This window comes from Amblyomma maculatum, unplaced genomic scaffold (assembly GCF_055883805.1).
Source record: "Amblyomma maculatum isolate TAMU_Amacu unplaced genomic scaffold, ASM5588380v1 scaffold_21, whole genome shotgun sequence".
In the NCBI taxonomy this organism is placed as follows: domain Eukaryota; kingdom Metazoa; phylum Arthropoda; class Arachnida; order Ixodida; family Ixodidae; genus Amblyomma; species Amblyomma maculatum.
This window is the reverse complement of record NW_028146746.1, coordinates 3,477,437-3,496,806: the sequence shown is the minus strand read 5'-3', so window position 1 is coordinate 3,496,806 and position 19,370 is coordinate 3,477,437.

Below are 19,370 nucleotides of genomic sequence, written 5' to 3'. Positions count from 1 at the left end.
CGCAAGCTGGATGACCACGTTTTGCACATCATGCCTAGAAGTGCCTGTAAGGCTTTGTGTGTATTAACTTGTTGCGATTCGCTTTAGCCGCTAAGTTCGAACTTGAATCACAGTTCTCAGCCTAACCCGCGCAAGCTGGATGACCTCGTTTTTCACATCATGCCTAAAAGTGCCTGTAAGGCTTTGTGTGTATTAACTTGTTGCGATTCGTTTGAGCCGCTACGTGCAAACTTGATTCGCAGTTCTGAGCCTAACCCGCGCAAGCTGGATGACCACGTTTTGCACATCATGCCTAAAAGTGCCTTTAAGGCGTTGTGTTTATTAACTTGTTGCGATTCGTTTGAGCCGCTACGTGCAAACTTGAATCGCAGTTCTGAGCCTAACCCGCGCAAGCTGGATGACCGCGTTATGCACATCATGCCTAGAAGTGCCTGTAAGGCTTTGTGTGTATAAACTTGTTGCGATTCGTTTGAGCCGCTACGTGCAAACTTGAATCGCAGTTCTGAGCCTAACCCGCGCAAGCTGGATGACCGCGTTATGCACATCATGCCTAGAAGTGCCTGTAAGGCTTTGTGTGTATTAACTTGTTGCGATTCGCTTTAGCCGCTATGTGCGAACTTGAATCGCAGTTCTCAGCCTAACCCGCGCAAGCTGGATGACCTCGTTTTTCACATCGTGCCTAAACGTGCCTGTAAGGCTTTGTGTGTATTAACTTGTTGCGATTCGCTTTAGCCGCTATGTGCGAACTTGAATCGCAGTTAGCCTAACCCGCGCAAGCTGGATGACCACGTTTTGCACATCATGCCTAGAAGTGCCTGTAAGGCTTTGTGTGTATTAACTTGTTGCGATTCGCTTTAGCCGCTATGTGCGAACTTGAATCGCATTTAGCCTAACCCGCACAAGCTGGATGACCACGTTTTGCACATCATGCCTAGAAGTGCCTGTAAGGCTTTGTGTGTATTAACTTGTTGCGATTCGTTTGAGCCGCTACGTGCGAACTTGAATCGCAGTTCTGAGCCTAACCCGCGCAAGCTGGATGACCACGTTTTGCACATCATGCCTGAAAGTGCCTTTAAGGCGTTGTGTGTATTAACTTGTTGCGATTCGCTTTAGCCGCTATGTGCGAACTTGAATCGCTTTTCTCAGCCTAACCCGCGCAAGCTGGATGACCTCGTTTTTCACATCATGCCTAAAAGTGCCTGTAAGGCTTTGTGTGTATTAACTTGTTGCGATTCGCTTTAGCCGCTATGTTCGAACTTGAATCGCAGTTCTCAGCCTAACCCGCGCAAGCTGGATGACCACGCTTTGCACATCATGCCTAAAAGTGCCTTTAAGGCGTTGTGTGTATTAACTTGTTGCGATTCGTTTGAGCCGCTACGTGCAAACTTGAATCGCAGTTCTGAGCCTAACCCGCGCAAGCTGGATGACCGCGTTATGCACATCATGCCTAGAAGTGCCTGTAAGGCTTTGTGTGTATTAACTTGTTTCGATTCGCTTTAGCCGCTATGTGCGAACTTGAATCGCAGTTCTCAGCCTAACCCGCGCAAGCTGGATGACCTCGTTTTTCACATCATGCCTAAAAGTGCCTGTAAGGCTTTGTGTGTATTAACTTGTTGCGATTCGTTTGAGCCGCTATGTGCGAACTTGAATCGCAGTTCTCAGCCTAACCCGCGCAAGCTGGATGACCTCGTTTTTCACATCATGCCTAAAAGTGCCTGTAAGGCTTTGTGTGTATTAACTTGTTGCGATTCGTTTGAGCCGCTACGTGCAAACTTGAATCGCAGTTCTGAGCCTAACCCGCGCAAGCTGGATGACCGCGTTATGCACATCATCCCTAGAAGTGCCTGTAAGGCTTTGTGTGTATTAACTTGTTGCGATTCGCTTTAGCCGCTATGTGCGAACTTGAATCGCATTTCTCAGCCTAACCCGCGCAAGCTGGATGACCTCGTTTTTCACATCATGCCTAAACGTGCCTGTAAGGCTTTGTGTGTATTAACTTGTTGCGATTCGCTTTAGCCGCTATGTGCGAACTTGAATCACAGTTCTCAGCCTAACCCGCGCAAGCTGGATGACCTCGTTTTTCACATCATGCCTAAAAGTGCCTGTAAGGCTTTGTGTGTATTAACTTGTTGCGATTCGTTTGAGCCGCTACGTGCAAACTTGATTCGCAGTTCTGAGCCTAACCCGCGCAAGCTGGATGACCTCGTTTTTCACATCATGCCTAAACGTGCCTGTAAGGCTTTGTGTGTATTAACTTGTTGCGATTCGCTTTAGCCGCTATGTGCGAACTTGAATCGATTTTCTCAGCCTAACCCGCGCAAGCTGGATGACCTCGTTTTTCACATCATGCCTAAAAGTGCCTGTAAGGCTTTGTGTGTATTAACTTGTTGCGATTCGCTTTAGCCGCTATGTTCGAACTTGAATCGCAGTTCTCAGCCTAACCCGCGCAAGCTTGATGACCACGCTTTGCACATCATGCCTAAAAGTTCCTTTAAGGCGTTGTGTGTATTAACTTGTTGCGATTCGTTTGAGCCGCTACGTGCAAACTTGAATCGCAGTTCTGAGCCTAACCCGCGCAAGCTGGATGACCTCGTTTTTCACATCATGCCTAAACGTGCCTGTAATCTTTGTGTGTATTAACTTGTTGCGATTCGTTTGAGCCGCTACGTGCAAACTTGATTCGCAGTTCTGAGCCTAACCCGCGCAAGCTGGATGACCACGTTTTGCACATCATTCCTAAAAGTGCCTTTAAGGCGTTGTGTGTATTAACTTGTTGCGATTCGTTTGAGCCGCTACGTGCAAACTTGAATCGCAGTTCTGAGCCTAACCCGCGCAAGCTGGATGACCGCGTTATGCACATCATGCCTAGAAGTGCCTGTAAGGCTTTGTGTGTATTAAATTGTTGCGATTCGCTTTAGCCGCTATGTGCGAACTTGAATCGCATTTCTCAGCCTAACCCGCGCAAGCTGGATGACCTCGTTTTTCACATCATGCCTAAACGTGCCTGTAAGGCTTTGTGTGTATTAACTTGTTGCGATTCGCTTTAGCCGCTATGTGCGAACTTGAATCGCAGTTAGCCTAACCCGCGCAAGCTGGATGACCACGTTTTGCACATCATGCCTAGAAGTGCCTGTAAGGCTTTGTGTGTATTAACTTGTTGCGATTCGCTTTAGCCGCTATGTGCGAACTTGAATCGCAGTTAGCCTAACCCGCGCAAGCTGGATGACCACGTTTTGCACATCATGCCTAGAAGTGCCTGTAAGGCTTTGTGTGTATTAACTTGTTGCGATTCGTTTGAGCCGCTACGTGCAAACTTGAATCGCAGTTCTGAGCCTAACCCGCGCAAGCTGGATGACCACGTTTTGCACATCATGCCTGAAAGTGCCTTTAAGGCGTTGTGTGTATTAACTTGTTGCGATTCGTTTGAGCCGCTACGTGCAAACTTGAATCGCAGTTCTGAGCCTAACCCGCGCAAGCTGGATGACCGCGTTATGCACATCATGCCTAGAAGTGCCTGTAAGGCTTTGTGTGTATTAACTTGTTTCGATTCGCTTTAGCCGCTATGTGCGAACTTGAATCGCAGTTTTCAGCCTAACCCGCGCAAGCTGGATGACCTCGTTTTTCACATCATGCCTAGAAGTGCCTGTAAGGCTTTGTGTGTATTAACTTGTTGCGATTCGCTTTAGCCGCTATGTGCGAACTTGAATCGCATTTAGCCTAACCCGCGCAAGCTGGATGACCTCGTTTTTCACATCATGCCTAAAAGTGCCTGTAAGGCTTTGTGTGTATTAACTTGTTGCGATTCGCTTTAGCCGCTATGTTCAAACTTGAATCGCAGTTCTCAGCCTAACCCGCGCAAGCTGGATGACCACGTTTTGCACATCATGCCTGAAAGTGCCTGTAAGGCTTTGTGTGTATCAACTTGTTGCGATTCGCTTTAGCCGCTATGTGCGAACTTGAATCACAGTTCTCAGCCTAACCCGCGCAAGCTGGATGACCTCGTTTTTCACATCATGCCTAAAAGTGCCTGTAAGGCTTTGTGTGTATTAACTTGTTGCGATTAGTTTGAGCCGCACGTGCAAACTTGAATCGCAGTTCTGAGCCTAACCCGCGCAAGCTGGATGACCACGTTTTGCACATCATGCCTAGAAGTGCCTGTAAGGCTTTGTGTGTATTAACTTGTTGCGATTCGCTTTAGCCGCTAAGTTCGAACTTGAATCACAGTTCTCAGCCTAACCCGCGCAAGCTGGATGACCTCGTTTTTCACATCATGCCTAAAAGTGCCTGTAAGGCTTTGTGTGTATTAACTTGTTGCGATTCGTTTGAGCCGCTACGTGCAAACTTGATTCGCAGTTCTGAGCCTAACCCGCGCAAGCTGGATGACCACGTTTTGCACATCATGCCTAAAAGTGCCTTTAAGGCGTTGTGTTTATTAACTTGTTGCGATTCGTTTGAGCCGCTACGTGCAAACTTGAATCGCAGTTCTGAGCCTAACCCGCGCAAGCTGGATGACCGCGTTATGCACATCATGCCTAGAAGTGCCTGTAAGGCTTTGTGTGTATAAACTTGTTGCGATTCGTTTGAGCCGCTACGTGCAAACTTGAATCGCAGTTCTGAGCCTAACCCGCGCAAGCTGGATGACCGCGTTATGCACATCATGCCTAGAAGTGCCTGTAAGGCTTTGTGTGTATTAACTTGTTGCGATTCGCTTTAGCCGCTATGTGCGAACTTGAATCGCAGTTCTCAGCCTAACCCGCGCAAGCTGGATGACCTCGTTTTTCACATCGTGCCTAAACGTGCCTGTAAGGCTTTGTGTGTATTAACTTGTTGCGATTCGCTTTAGCCGCTATGTGCGAACTTGAATCGCAGTTAGCCTAACCCGCGCAAGCTGGATGACCACGTTTTGCACATCATGCCTAGAAGTGCCTGTAAGGCTTTGTGTGTATTAACTTGTTGCGATTCGCTTTAGCCGCTATGTGCGAACTTGAATCGCATTTAGCCTAACCCGCACAAGCTGGATGACCACGTTTTGCACATCATGCCTGAAAGTGCCTTTAAGGCTTTGTGTGTATTAACTTGTTGCGATTCGTTTGAGCCGCTACGTGCGAACTTGAATCGCAGTTCTGAGCCTAACCCGCGCAAGCTGGATGACCACGTTTTGCACATCATGCCTGAAAGTGCCTTTAAGGCGTTGTGTGTATTAACTTGTTGCGATTCGCTTTAGCCGCTATGTGCGAACTTGAATCGCTTTTCTCAGCCTAACCCGCGCAAGCTGGATGACCTCGTTTTTCACATCATGCCTAAAAGTGCCTGTAAGGCTTTGTGTGTATTAACTTGTTGCGATTCGCTTTAGCCGCTATGTTCGAACTTGAATCGCAGTTCTCAGCCTAACCCGCGCAAGCTGGATGACCACGCTTTGCACATCATGCCTAAAAGTGCCTTTAAGGCGTTGTGTGTATTAACTTGTTGCGATTCGTTTGAGCCGCTACGTGCAAACTTGAATCGCAGTTCTGAGCCTAACCCGCGCAAGCTGGATGACCGCGTTATGCACATCATGCCTAGAAGTGCCTGTAAGGCTTTGTGTGTATTAACTTGTTTCGATTCGCTTTAGCCGCTATGTGCGAACTTGAATCGCAGTTCTCAGCCTAACCCGCGCAAGCTGGATGACCTCGTTTTTCACATCATGCCTAAAAGTGCCTGTAAGGCTTTGTGTGTATTAACTTGTTGCGATTCGTTTGAGCCGCTATGTGCGAACTTGAATCGCAGTTCTCAGCCTAACCCGCGCAAGCTGGATGACCTCGTTTTTCACATCATGCCTAAAAGTGCCTGTAAGGCTTTGTGTGTATTAACTTGTTGCGATTCGTTTGAGCCGCTACGTGCAAACTTGAATCGCAGTTCTGAGCCTAACCCGCGCAAGCTGGATGACCGCGTTATGCACATCATGCCTAGAAGTGCCTGTAAGGCTTTGTGTGTATTAACTTGTTGCGATTCGCTTTAGCCGCTATGTGCGAACTTGAATCGCATTTCTCAGCCTAACCCGCGCAAGCTGGATGACCTCGTTTTTCACATCATGCCTAAACGTGCCTGTAAGGCTTTGTGTGTATTAACTTGTTGCGATTCGCTTTAGCCGCTATGTGCGAACTTGAATCACAGTTCTCAGCCTAACCCGCGCAAGCTGGATGACCTCGTTTTTCACATCATGCCTAAAAGTGCCTGTAAGGCTTTGTGTGTATTAACTTGTTGCGATTCGTTTGAGCCGCTACGTGCAAACTTGATTCGCAGTTCTGAGCCTAACCCGCGCAAGCTGGATGACCTCGTTTTTCACATCATGCCTAAACGTGCCTGTAAGGCTTTGTGTGTATTAACTTGTTGCGATTCGCTTTAGCCGCTATGTGCGAACTTGAATCGATTTTCTCAGCCTAACCCGCGCAAGCTGGATGACCTCGTTTTTCACATCATGCCTAAAAGTGCCTGTAAGGCTTTGTGTGTATTAACTTGTTGCGATTCGCTTTAGCCGCTATGTTCGAACTTGAATCGCAGTTCTCAGCCTAACCCGCGCAAGCTTGATGACCACGCTTTGCACATCATGCCTAAAAGTTCCTTTAAGGCGTTGTGTGTATTAACTTGTTGCGATTCGTTTGAGCCGCTACGTGCAAACTTGAATCGCAGTTCTGAGCCTAACCCGCGCAAGCTGGATGACCTCGTTTTTCACATCATGCCTAAACGTGCCTGTAATCTTTGTGTGTATTAACTTGTTGCGATTCGTTTGAGCCGCTACGTGCAAACTTGATTCGCAGTTCTGAGCCTAACCCGCGGAAGCTGGATGACCACGTTTTGCACATCATTCCTAAAAGTGCCTTTAAGGCGTTGTGTGTATTAACTTGTTGCGATTCGTTTGAGCCGCTACGTGCAAACTTGAATCGCAGTTCTGAGCCTAACCCGCGCAAGCTGGATGACCGCGTTATGCACATCATGCCTAGAAGTGCCTGTAAGGCTTTGTGTGTATTAACTTGTTGCGATTCGCTTTAGCCGCTATGTGCGAACTTGAATCGCAGTTAGCCTAACCCGCGCAAGCTGGATGACCACGTTTTGCACATCATGCCTAGAAGTGCCTGTAAGGCTTTGTGTGTATTAACTTGTTGCGATTCGCTTTAGCCGCTATGTGCGAACTTGAATCGCAGTTAGCCTAACCCGCGCAAGCTGGATGACCACGTTTTGCACATCATGCCTAGAAGTGCCTGTAAGGCTTTGTGTGTATTAACTTGTTGCGATTCGTTTGAGCCGCTACGTGCAAACTTGAATCGCAGTTCTGAGCCTAACCCGCGCAAGCTGGATGACCACGTTTTGCACATCATGCCTGAAAGTGCCTTTAAGGCGTTGTGTGTATTAACTTGTTGCGATTCGTTTGAGCCGCTACGTGCAAACTTGAATCGCAGTTCTGAGCCTAACCCGCGCAAGCTGGATGACCGCGTTATGCACATCATGCCTAGAAGTGCCTGTAAGGCTTTGTGTGTATTAACTTGTTTCGATTCGCTTTAGCCGCTATGTGCGAACTTGAATCGCATTTCTCAGCCTAACCCGCGCAAGCTGGATGACCTCGTTTTTCACATCATGCCTAAACGTGCCTGTAAGGCTTTGTGTGTATTAACTTGTTGCGATTCGCTTTAGCCGCTATGTGCGAACTTGAATCACAGTTCTCAGCCTAACCCGCGCAAGCTGGATGACCTCGTTTTTCACATCATGCCTAAAAGTGCCTTTAAGGCTTTGTGTGTATTAACTTGTTGCGATTCGTTTGAGCCGCTACGTGCAAACTTGATTCGCAGTTCTGAGCCTAACCCGCGCAAGCTGGATGACCTCGTTTTTCACATCATGCCTAAACGTGCCTGTAAGGCTTTGTGTGTATTAACTTGTTGCGATTCGCTTTAGCCGCTATGTGCGAACTTGAATCACAGTTCTCAGCCTAACCCGCGCAAGCTGGATGACCTCGTTTTTCACATCTTGCCTAAAAGTGCCTGTAAGGCTTTGTGTGTATTAACTTGTTGCGATTCGTTTGAGCCGCTACGTGCAAACTTGATTCGCAGTTCTGAGCCTAACCCGCGCAAGCTGGATGACCTCGTTTTTCACATCATGCCTAAACGTGCCTGTAAGGCTTTGTGTGTATTAACTTGTTGCGATTCGCTTTAGCCGCTATGTGCGAACTTGAATCGATTTTCTCAGCCTAACCCGCGCAAGCTGGATGACCTCGTTTTTCACATCATGCCTAAAAGTGCCTGTAAGGCTTTGTGTGTATTAACTTGTTGCGATTCGCTTTAGCCGCTATGTTCGAACTTGAATCGCAGTTCTCAGCCTAACCCGCGCAAGCTTGATGACCACGCTTTGCACATCATGCCTAAAAGTTCCTTTAAGGCGTTGTGTGTATTAACTTGTTGCGATTCGTTTGAGCCGCTACGTGCAAACTTGAATCGCAGTTCTGAGCCTAACCCGCGCAAGCTGGATGACCACGTTTTGCACATCATGCCTAGAAGTGCCTGTAAGGCTTTGTGTGTATTAACTTGTTGCGATTCGCTTTAGCCGCTATGTGCGAACTTGAATCACAGTTCTCAGCCTAACCCGCGCAAGCTGGATGACCAAGTTTTGCACATCATGCCTAAAAGTGCCTTTAAGGCGTTGTGTGTATTAACTTGTTGCGATTCGTTTGAGCCGCTACGTGCAAACTTGAATCGCAGTTCTGAGCCTAACCCGCGCAAGCTGGATGACCGCGTTATGCACATCATGCCTAGAAGTGCCTGTAAGGCTTTGTGTGTATTAACTTGTTGCGATTCGCTTTAGCCGCTATGTGCGAACTTGAATCGCATTTCTCAGCCTAACCCGCGCAAGCTGGATGACCTCGTTTTTCACATCATGCCTAAACGTGCCTGTAAGGCTTTGTGTGTATTAACTTGTTGCGATTCGCTTTAGCCGCTATGTGCGAACTTGAATCACAGTTCTCAGCCTAACCCGCGCAAGCTGGATGACCTCGTTTTTCACATCATGCCTAAAAGTGCCTGTAAGGCTTTGTGTGTATTAACTTGTTGCGATTCGTTTGAGCCGCTACGTGCAAACTTGATTCGCAGTTCTGAGCCTAACCCGCGCAAGCTGGATGACCTCGTTTTTCACATCATGCCTAAACGTGCCTGTAAGGCTTTGTGTGTATTAACTTGTTGCGATTCGCTTTAGCCGCTATGTGCGAACTTGAATCACAGTTCTCAGCCTAACCCGCGCAAGCTGGATGACCTCGTTTTTCACATCATGCCTAAAAGTGCCTGTAAGGCTTTGTGTGTATTAACTTGTTGCGATTCGTGTGAGCCGCTACGTGCAAACTTGATTCGCAGTTCTGAGCCTAACCCGCGCAAGCTGGATGACCACGTTTTGCACATCATGCCTAAAAGTGCCTTTAAGGCGTTGTGTGTATTAACTTGTTGCGATTCGTTTGAGCCGCTACGTGCAAACTTGAATCGCAGTTCTGAGCCTAACCCGCACAAGCTGGATGACCGCGTTATGCACATCATGCCTAGAAGTGCCTGTAAGGCTTTGTGTGTATTAACGTGTTGCGATTCGCTTTAGCCGCTATGTGCGAACTTGAATCGCAGTTCTCAGCCTAACCCGCGCAAGCTGGATGACCTCGTTTTTCACATCATGCCTAGAAGTGCCTGTAAGGCTTTGTGTGTATTAACTTGTTGCGATTCGCTTTAGCCGCTATGTGCGAACTTGAATCGCATTTAGCCTAACCCGCGCAAGCTGGATGACCTCGTTTTTCACATCATGCCTAAAAGTGCCTGTAAGGCTTTGTGTGTATTAACTTGTTGCGATTCGCTTTAGCCGCTATGTTCGAACTTGAATCGCAGTTCTCAGCCTAACCCGCGCAAGCTGGATGACCACGTTTTGCACATCATGCCTGAAAGTGCCTGTAAGGCTTTGTGTGTATCAACTTGTTGCGATTCGCTTTAGCCGCTATGTGCGAACTTGAATCACAGTTCTCAGCCTAACCCGCGCAAGCTGGATGACCTCGTTTTTCACATCATGCCTAAAAGTGCCTGTAAGGCTTTGTGTGTATTAACTTGTTGCGATTAGTTTGAGCCGCACGTGCAAACTTGAATCGCAGTTCTGAGCCTAACCCGCGCAAGCTGGATGACCACGTTTTGCACATCATGCCTAGAAGTGCCTGTAAGGCTTTGTGTGTATTAACTTGTTGCGATTCGCTTTAGCCGCTAAGTTCGAACTTGAATCACAGTTCTCAGCCTAACCCGCGCAAGCTGGATGACCTCGTTTTTCACATCATGCCTAAAAGTGCCTGTAAGGCTTTGTGTGTATTAACTTGTTGCGATTCGTTTGAGCCGCTACGTGCAAACTTGATTCGCAGTTCTGAGCCTAACCCGCGCAAGCTGGATGACCACGTTTTGCACATCATGCCTAAAAGTGCCTTTAAGGCGTTGTGTGTATTAACTTGTTGCGATTCGTTTGAGCCGCTACGTGCAAACTTGAATCGCAGTTCTGAGCCTAACCCGCGCAAGCTGGATGACCGCGTTATGCACATCATGCCTAGAAGTGCCTGTAAGGCTTTGTGTGTATTAACTTGTTGCGATTCGTTTGAGCCGCTACGTGCAAACTTGAATCGCAGTTCTGAGCCTAACCCGCGCAAGCTGGATGACCGCGTTATGCACATCATGCCTAGAAGTGCCTGTAAGGCTTTGTGTGTATTAACTTGTTGCGATTCGCTTTAGCCGCTATGTGCGAACTTGAATCGCATTTAGCCTAACCCGCACAAGCTGGATGACCACGTTTTGCACATCATGCCTAGAAGTGCCTGTAAGGCTTTGTGTGTATTAACTTGTTGCGATTCGTTTGAGCCGCTACGTGCGAACTTGAATCGCAGTTCTGAGCCTAACCCGCGCAAGCTGGATGACCACGTTTTGCACATCATGCCTGAAAGTGCCTTTAAGGCGTTGTGTGTATTAACTTGTTGCGATTCGCTTTAGCCGCTATGTGCGAACTTGAATCGCTTTTCTCAGCCTAACCCGCGCAAGCTGGATGACCTCGTTTTTCACATCATGCCTAAAAGTGCCTGTAAGGCTTTGTGTGTATTAACTTGTTGCGATTCGCTTTAGCCGCTATGTTCGAACTTGAATCGCAGTTCTCAGCCTAACCCGCGCAAGCTGGATGACCACGCTTTGCACATCATGCCTAAAAGTGCCTTTAAGGCGTTGTGTGTATTAACTTGTTGCGATTCGTTTGAGCCGCTACGTGCAAACTTGAATCGCAGTTCTGAGCCTAACCCGCGCAAGCTGGATGACCGCGTTATGCACATCATGCCTAGAAGTGCCTGTAAGGCTTTGTGTGTATTAACTTGTTGCGATTCGCTTTAGCCGCTATGTGCGAACTTGAATCGCATTTCTCAGCCTAACCCGCGCAAGCTGGATGACCTCGTTTTTCACATCATGCCTAAACGTGCCTGTAAGGCTTTGTGTGTATTAACTTGTTGCGATTCGCTTTAGCCGCTATGTGCGAACTTGAATCGCAGTTAGCCTAACCCGCGCAAGCTGGATGACCACGTTTTGCACATCATGCCTAGAAGTGCCTGTAAGGCTTTGTGTGTATTAACTTGTTGCGATTCGCTTTAGCCGCTATGTGCGAACTTGAATCGCAGTTAGCCTAACCCGCGCAAGCTGGATGACCACGTTTTGCACATCATGCCTAGAAGTGCCTGTAAGGCTTTGTGTGTATTAACTTGTTGCGATTCGTTTGAGCCGCTACGTGCAAACTTGAATCGCAGTTCTGAGCCTAACCCGCGCAAGCTTGATGACCACGTTTTGCACATCATGCCTGAAAGTGCCTTTAAGGCGTTGTGTGTATTAACTTGTTGCGATTCGCTTTAGCCGCTATGTGCGAACTTGAATCGCTTTTCTCAGCCTAACCCGCGCAAGCTGGATGACCTCGTTTTTCACATCATGCCTAAAAGTGCCTGTAAGGCTTTGTGTGTATTAACTTGTTGCGATTCGCTTTAGCCGCTATGTTCGAACTTGAATCGCAGTTCTCAGCCTAACCCGCGCAAGCTGGATGGCCACGCTTTGCACATCATGCCTAAAAGTGCCTTTAAGGCGTTGTGTGTATTAACTTGTTGCGATTCGTTTGAGCCGCTACGTGCAAACTTGAATCGCAGTTCTGAGCCTAACCCGCGCAAGCTGGATGACCTCGTTTTTCACATCATGCCTAAACGTGCCTGTAAGGCTTTGTGTGTATTAACTTGTTGCGATTCGCTTTAGCCGCTATGTGCGAACTTGAATCACAGTTCTCAGCCTAACCCGCGCAAGCTGGATGACCACGTTTTGCACATCATGCCTAAAAGTGCCTTTAAGGCGTTGTGTGTATTAACTTGTTGCGATTCGTTTGAGCCGCTACGTGCAAACTTGAATCGCAGTTCTGAGCCTAACCCGCGCAAGCTGGATGACCGCGTTATGCACATCATGCCTAGAAGTGCCTGTAAGGCTTTGTGTGTATTAACTTGTTGCGATTCGCTTTAGCCGCTATGTGCGAACTTGAATCACAGTTCTCAGCCTAACCCGCGCAAGCTGGATGACCTCGTTTTTCACATCATGCCTAAAAGTGCCTGTAAGGCTTTGTGTGTATTAACTTGTTGCGATTCGTTTGAGCCGCTACGTGCAAACTTGAATCGCAGTTCTGAGCCTAACCCGCGCAAGCTGGATGACCACGTTTTGCACATCATGCCTAGAAGTGCCTGTAAGGCTTTGTGTGTATTAACTTGTTGCGATTCGCTTTAGCCGCTATGTGCGAACTTGAATCACAGTTCTCAGCCTAACCCGCGCAAGCTGGATGACCACGTTTTGCACATCATGCCTGAAAGTGCCTGTAAGGCTTTGTGTGTATCAACTTGTTGCGATTCGCTTTAGCCGCTATGTGCGAACTTGAATCACAGTTCTCAGCCTAACCCGCGCAAGCTGGATGACCTCGTTTTTCACATCATGCCTAAAAGTGCCTGTAAGGCTTTGTGTGTATTAACTTGTTGCGATTCGCTTTAGCCGCTATGTGCGAACTTGAATCACAGTTCTCAGCCTAAACCCGCGCAAGCTGGATGACCACGTTTTGCACATCATGCCTAAAAGTGCCTTTAAGGCGTTGTGTGTATTAACTTGTTGCGATTCGTTTGAGCCGCTACGTGCAAACTTGAATCGCAGTTCTGAGCCTAACCCGCGCAAGCTGGATGACCACGTTTTGCACATCATGCCTAGAAGTGCCTGTAAGGCTTTGTGTGTATTAACTTGTTGCGATTCGCTTTAGCCGCTATGTGCGAACTTGAATCACAGTTCTCAGCCTAACCCGCGCAAGCTGGATGACCACGTTTTGCACATCATGCCTAAAAGTGCCTTTAAGGCGTTGTGTGTATTAACTTGTTGCGATTCGTTTGAGCCGCTACGTGCAAACTTGAATCGCAGTTCTGAGCCTAACCCGCGCAAGCTGGATGACCGCGTTATGCACATCATGCCTAGAAGTGCCTGTAAGGCTTTGTGTGTATTAACTTGTTGCGATTCGCTTTAGCCGCTATGTGCGAACTTGAATCACAGTTCTCAGCCTAACCCGCGCAAGCTGGATGACCTCGTTTTTCACATCATGCCTAAAAGTGCCTGTAAGGCTTTGTGTGTATTAACTTGTTGCGATTCGTTTGAGCCGCTACGTGCAAACTTGAATCGCAGTTCTGAGCCTAACCCGCGCAAGCTGGATGACCACGTTTTGCACATCATGCCTAGAAGTGCCTGTAAGGCTTTGTGTGTATTAACTTGTTGCGATTCGCTTTAGCCGCTATGTGCGAACTTGAATCACAGTTCTCAGCCTAACCCGCGCAAGCTGGATGACCACGTTTTGCACATCATGCCTGAAAGTGCCTGTAAGGCTTTGTGTGTATCAACTTGTTGCGATTCGCTTTAGCCGCTATGTGCGAACTTGAATCACAGTTCTCAGCCTAACCCGCGCAAGCTGGATGACCTCGTTTTTCACATCATGCCTAAAAGTGCCTGTAAGGCTTTGTGTGTATTAACTTGTTGCGATTCGTGTGAGCCGCTACGTGCAAACTTGATTCGCAGTTCTGAGCCTAACCCGCGCAAGCTGGATGACCACGTTTTGCACATCATGCCTAAAAGTGCCTTTAAGGCGTTGTGTGTATTAACTTGTTGCGATTCGTTTGAGCCGCTACGTGCAAACTTGAATCGCAGTTCTGAGCCTAACCCGCACAAGCTGGATGACCGCGTTATGCACATCATGCCTAGAAGTGCCTGTAAGGCTTTGTGTGTATTAACGTGTTGCGATTCGCTTTAGCCGCTATGTGCGAACTTGAATCGCAGTTCTCAGCCTAACCCGCGCAAGCTGGATGACCTCGTTTTTCACATCATGCCTAGAAGTGCCTGTAAGGCTTTGTGTGTATTAACTTGTTGCGATTCGCTTTAGCCGCTATGTGCGAACTTGAATCGCATTTAGCCTGACCCGCGCAAGCTGGATGACCTCGTTTTTCACATCATGCCTAAAAGTGCCTGTAAGGCTTTGTGTGTATTAACTTGTTGCGATTCGCTTTAGCCGCTATGTTCGAACTTGAATCGCAGTTCTCAGCCTAACCCGCGCAAGCTGGATGACCACGTTTTGCACATCATGCCTGAAAGTGCCTGTAAGGCTTTGTGTGTATCAACTTGTTGCGATTCGCTTTAGCCGCTATGTGCGAACTTGAATCACAGTTCTCAGCCTAACCCGCGCAAGCTGGATGACCTCGTTTTTCACATCATGCCTAAAAGTGCCTGTAATGCTTTGTGTGTATTAACTTGTTGCGATTAGTTTGAGCCGCACGTGCAAACTTGAATCGCAGTTCTGAGCCTAACCCGCGCAAGCTGGATGACCACGTTTTGCACATCATGCCTAGAAGTGCCTGTAAGGCTTTGTGTGTATTAACTTGTTGCGATTCGTTTGAGCCGCTACGTGCAAACTTGAATCGCAGTTCTGAGCCTAACCCGCGCAAGCTGGATGACCGCGTTATGCACATCATGCCTAGAAGTGCCTGTAAGGCTTTGTGTGTATTAACTTGTTGCGATTCGTTTGAGCCGCTACGTGCAAACTTGAATCGCAGTTCTGAGCCTAACCCGCGCAAGCTGGATGACCGCGTTATGCACATCATGCCTAGAAGTGCCTGTAAGGCTTTGTGTGTATTAACTTGTTGCGATTCGCTTTAGCCGCTATGTGCGAACTTGAATCGCATTTAGCCTAACCCGCACAAGCTGGATGACCACGTTTTGCACATCATGCCTAGAAGTGCCTGTAAGGCTTTGTGTGTATTAACTTGTTGCGATTCGTTTGAGCCGCTACGTGCGAACTTGAATCGCAGTTCTGAGCCTAACCCGCGCAAGCTGGATGACCACGTTTTGCACATCATGCCTGAAAGTGCCTTTAAGGCGTTGTGTGTAATAACTTGTTGCGATTCGCTTTAGCCGCTATGTGCGAACTTGAATCGCTTTTCTCAGCCTAACCCGCGCAAGCTGGATGACCTCGTTTTTCACATCATGCCTAAAAGTGCCTGTAAGGCTTTGTGTGTATTAACTTGTTGCGATTCGCTTTAGCCGCTATGTTCGAACTTGAATCGCAGTTCTCAGCCTAACCCGCGCAAGCTGGATGACCACGCTTTGCACATCATGCCTAAAAGTGCCTTTAAGGCGTTGTGTGTATTAACTTGTTGCGATTCGTTTGAGCCGCTACGTGAAAACTTGAATCGCAGTTCTGAGCCTAACCCGCGCAAGCTGGATGACCGCGTTATGCACATCATGCCTAGAAGTGCCTGTAAGGCTTTGTGTGTATTAACTTGTTGCGATTCGCTTTAGCCGCTATGTGCGAACTTGAATCGCATTTCTCAGCCTAACCCGCGCGAGCTGGATGACCTCGTTTTTCACATCATGCCTAAACGTGCCTGTAAGGCTTTGTGTGTATTAACTTGTTGCGATTCGCTTTAGCCGCTATGTGCGAACTTGAATCGCAGTTAGCCTAACCCGCGCAAGCTGGATGACCACGTTTTGCACATCATGCCTAGAAGTGCCTGTAAGGCTTTGTGTGTATTAACTTGTTGCGATTCGCTTTAGCCGCTATGTGCGAACTTGAATCGCAGTTAGCCTAACCCGCGCAAGCTGGATGACCACGTTTTGCACATCATGCCTAGAAGTGCCTGTAAGGCTTTGTGTGTATTAACTTGTTCCGATTCGTTTGAGCCGCTACGTGCAAACTTGAATCGCAGTTCTGAGCCTAACCCGCGCAAGCTTGATGACCACGTTTTGCACATCATGCCTGAAAGTGCCTTTAAGGCGTTGTGTGTATTAACTTGTTGCGATTCGCTTTAGCCGCTATGTGCGAACTTGAATCGCTTTTCTCAGCCTAACCCGCGCAAGCTGGATGACCTCGTTTTTCACATCATGCCTAAAAGTGCCTGTAAGGCTTTGTGTGTATTAACTTGTTGCGATTCGCTTTAGCCGCTTTGTTCGAACTTGAATCGCAGTTCTCAGCCTAACCCGCGCAAGCTGGATGACCACGCTTTGCACATCATGCCTAAAAGTGCCTTTAAGGCGTTGTGTGTATTAACTTGTTGCGATTCGTTTGAGCCGCTACGTGCAAACTTGAATCGCAGTTCTGAGCCTAACCCGCGCAAGCTGGATGACGGCGTTATGCACATCATGCCTAGAAGTGCCTGTAAGGCTTTGTGTGTATTAACTTGTTTCGATTCGCTTTAGCCGCTATGTGCGAACTTGAATCGCATTTCTCAGCCTAACCCGCGCAAGCTGGATGACCTCGTTTTTCACATCATGCCTAAACGTGCCTGTAAGGCTTTGTGTGTATTAACTTGTTGCGATTCGCTTTAGCCGCTATGTGCGAACTTGAATCACAGTTATCAGCCTAACCCGCGCTAGCTGGATGACCTCGTTTTTCACATCATGCCTAAAAGTGCCTGTAAGGCTTTGTGTGTATTAACTTGTTGCGATTCGTTTGAGCCGCTACGTGCAAACTTGATTCGCAGTTCTGAGCCTAACCCGCGCAAGCTGGATGACCTCGTTTTTCACATCATGCCTAAACGTGCCTGTAAGGCTTTGTGTGTATTAACTTGTTGCGATTCGCTTTAGCCGCTATGTGCGAACTTGAATCACAGTTCTCAGCCTAACCCGCGCAAGCTGGATGACCTCGTTTTTCACATCATGCCTAAAAGTGCCTGTAAGGCTTTGTGTGTATTAACTTGTTGCGATTCGTTTGAGCCGCTACGTGCAAACTTGATTCGCAGTTCTGAGCCTAACCCGCGCAAGCTGGATGACCTCGTTTTTCACATCATGCCTAAACGTGCCTGTAAGGCTTTGTGTGTATTAACTTGTTGCGATTCGCTTTAGCCGCTATGTGCGAACTTGAATCGATTTTCTCAGCCTAACCCGCGCAAGCTGGATGACCTCGTTTTTCACATCATGCCTAAAAGTGCCTGTAAGGCTTTGTGTGTATTAACTTGTTGCGATTCGCTTTAGCCGCTATGTTCGAACTTGAATCGCAGTTCTCAGCCTAACCCGCGCAAGCTTGATGACCACGCTTTGCACATCATGCCTAAAAGTGCCTTTAAGGCGTTGTGTGTATTAACTTGTTGCGATTCGTTTGAGCCGCTACGTGCAAACTTGAATCGCAGTTCTGAGCCTAACCCGCGCAAGCTGGATGACCGCGTTATGCACATCATGCCTAGAAGTGCCTGTAAGGCTTTGTGTGTATTAACTTGTTGCGATTCGCTTTAGCCGCTATGTGCGAACTTGAATCACAGTTCTCAGCCTAACCCGCGCAAGCTGGATGACCTCGTTTTTCACATCATGCCTAAAAGTGCCTGTAAGGCTTTGTGTGTATTAACTTGTTGCGATTCGTTTGAGCCGCTACGTGCAAACTTGAATCGCAGTTCTGAGCCTAACCCGCGCAAGCTGGATGACCACGTTTTGCACATCATGCCTAGAAGTGCCTGTAAGGCTTTGTGTGTATTAACTTGTTGCGATTCGCTTTAGCCGCTATGTGCGAACTTGAATCACAGTTCTTAGCCTAACCCGCGCAAGCTGGATGACCTCGTTTTTCACATCATGCCTAAACGTGCCTGTAAGGCTTTGTGTGTATTAACTTGTTGCGATTCGTTTGAGCCGCTACGTGCAAACTTGATTCGCAGTTCTGAGCCTAACCCGCGCAAGCTGGATGACCACGTTTTGCACATCATTCCTAAAAGTGCCTTTAAGGCGTTGTGTGTATTAACTTGTTGCGATTCGTTTGAGCCGCTACGTGCAAACTTGAATCGCAGTTCTGAGCCTAACCCGCGCAAGCTGGATGACCGCGTTATGCACATCATGCCTAGAAGTGCCTGTAAGGCTTTGTGTGTATTAACTTGTTGCGATTCGCTTTAGCCGCTATGTGCGAACTTGAATCGCAGTTAGCCTAACCCGCGCAAGCTGGATGACCACGTTTTGCACATCATGCCTAGAAGTGCCTGTAAGGCTTTGTGTGTATTAACTTGTTGCGATTCGTTTGAGCCGCTACGTGCAAACTTGAATCGCAGTTCTGAGCCTAACCCGCGCAAGCTGGATGACCACGTTTTGCACATCATGCCTGAAAGTGCCTTTAAGGCGTTGTGTGTATTAACTTGTTGCGATTCGCTTTAGCCGCTATGTGCGAACTTGAATCGCAGTTCTCAGCCTAACCCGCGCAAGCTGGATGACCTCGTTTTTCACATCATGCCTAAAAGTGCCTGTAAGGCTTTGTGTGTATTAACTTGTTGCGATTCGTTTGAGCCGCTATGTGCGAACTTGAATCGCAGTTCTCAGCCTAACCCGCGCAAGCTGGATGACCTCGTTTTTCACATCATGCCTAAAAGTGCCTGTAAGGCTTTGTGTGTATTAACTTGTTGCGATTCGTTTGAGCCGCTACGTGCAAACTTGAATCGCAGTTCTGAGCCTAACCCGCGGAAGCTGGATGACAGCGTTATGCACATCATGCCTAGAAGTGCCTGTAAGGCGCTGTGTGTATTAACTTGTTGCGATTAGTTTGAGCCGCTACGTGCAAACTTGAATCGCAGTTCTGAGCCTAACCCGCGCAAGCTGGATGACCACGTTTTGCACATCATGCCTAGAAGTGCCTGTAAGGCTTTGTGTGTATCAACTTGTTGCGATTCGCTTTAGCCGCTATGTGCGAACTTGAATCACAGTTCTCAGCCTAACCCGCGCAAGCTGGATGACCTCGTTTTTCACATCATGCCTAAAAGTGCCTGTAAGGCTTTGTGTGTATTAACTTGTTGCGAT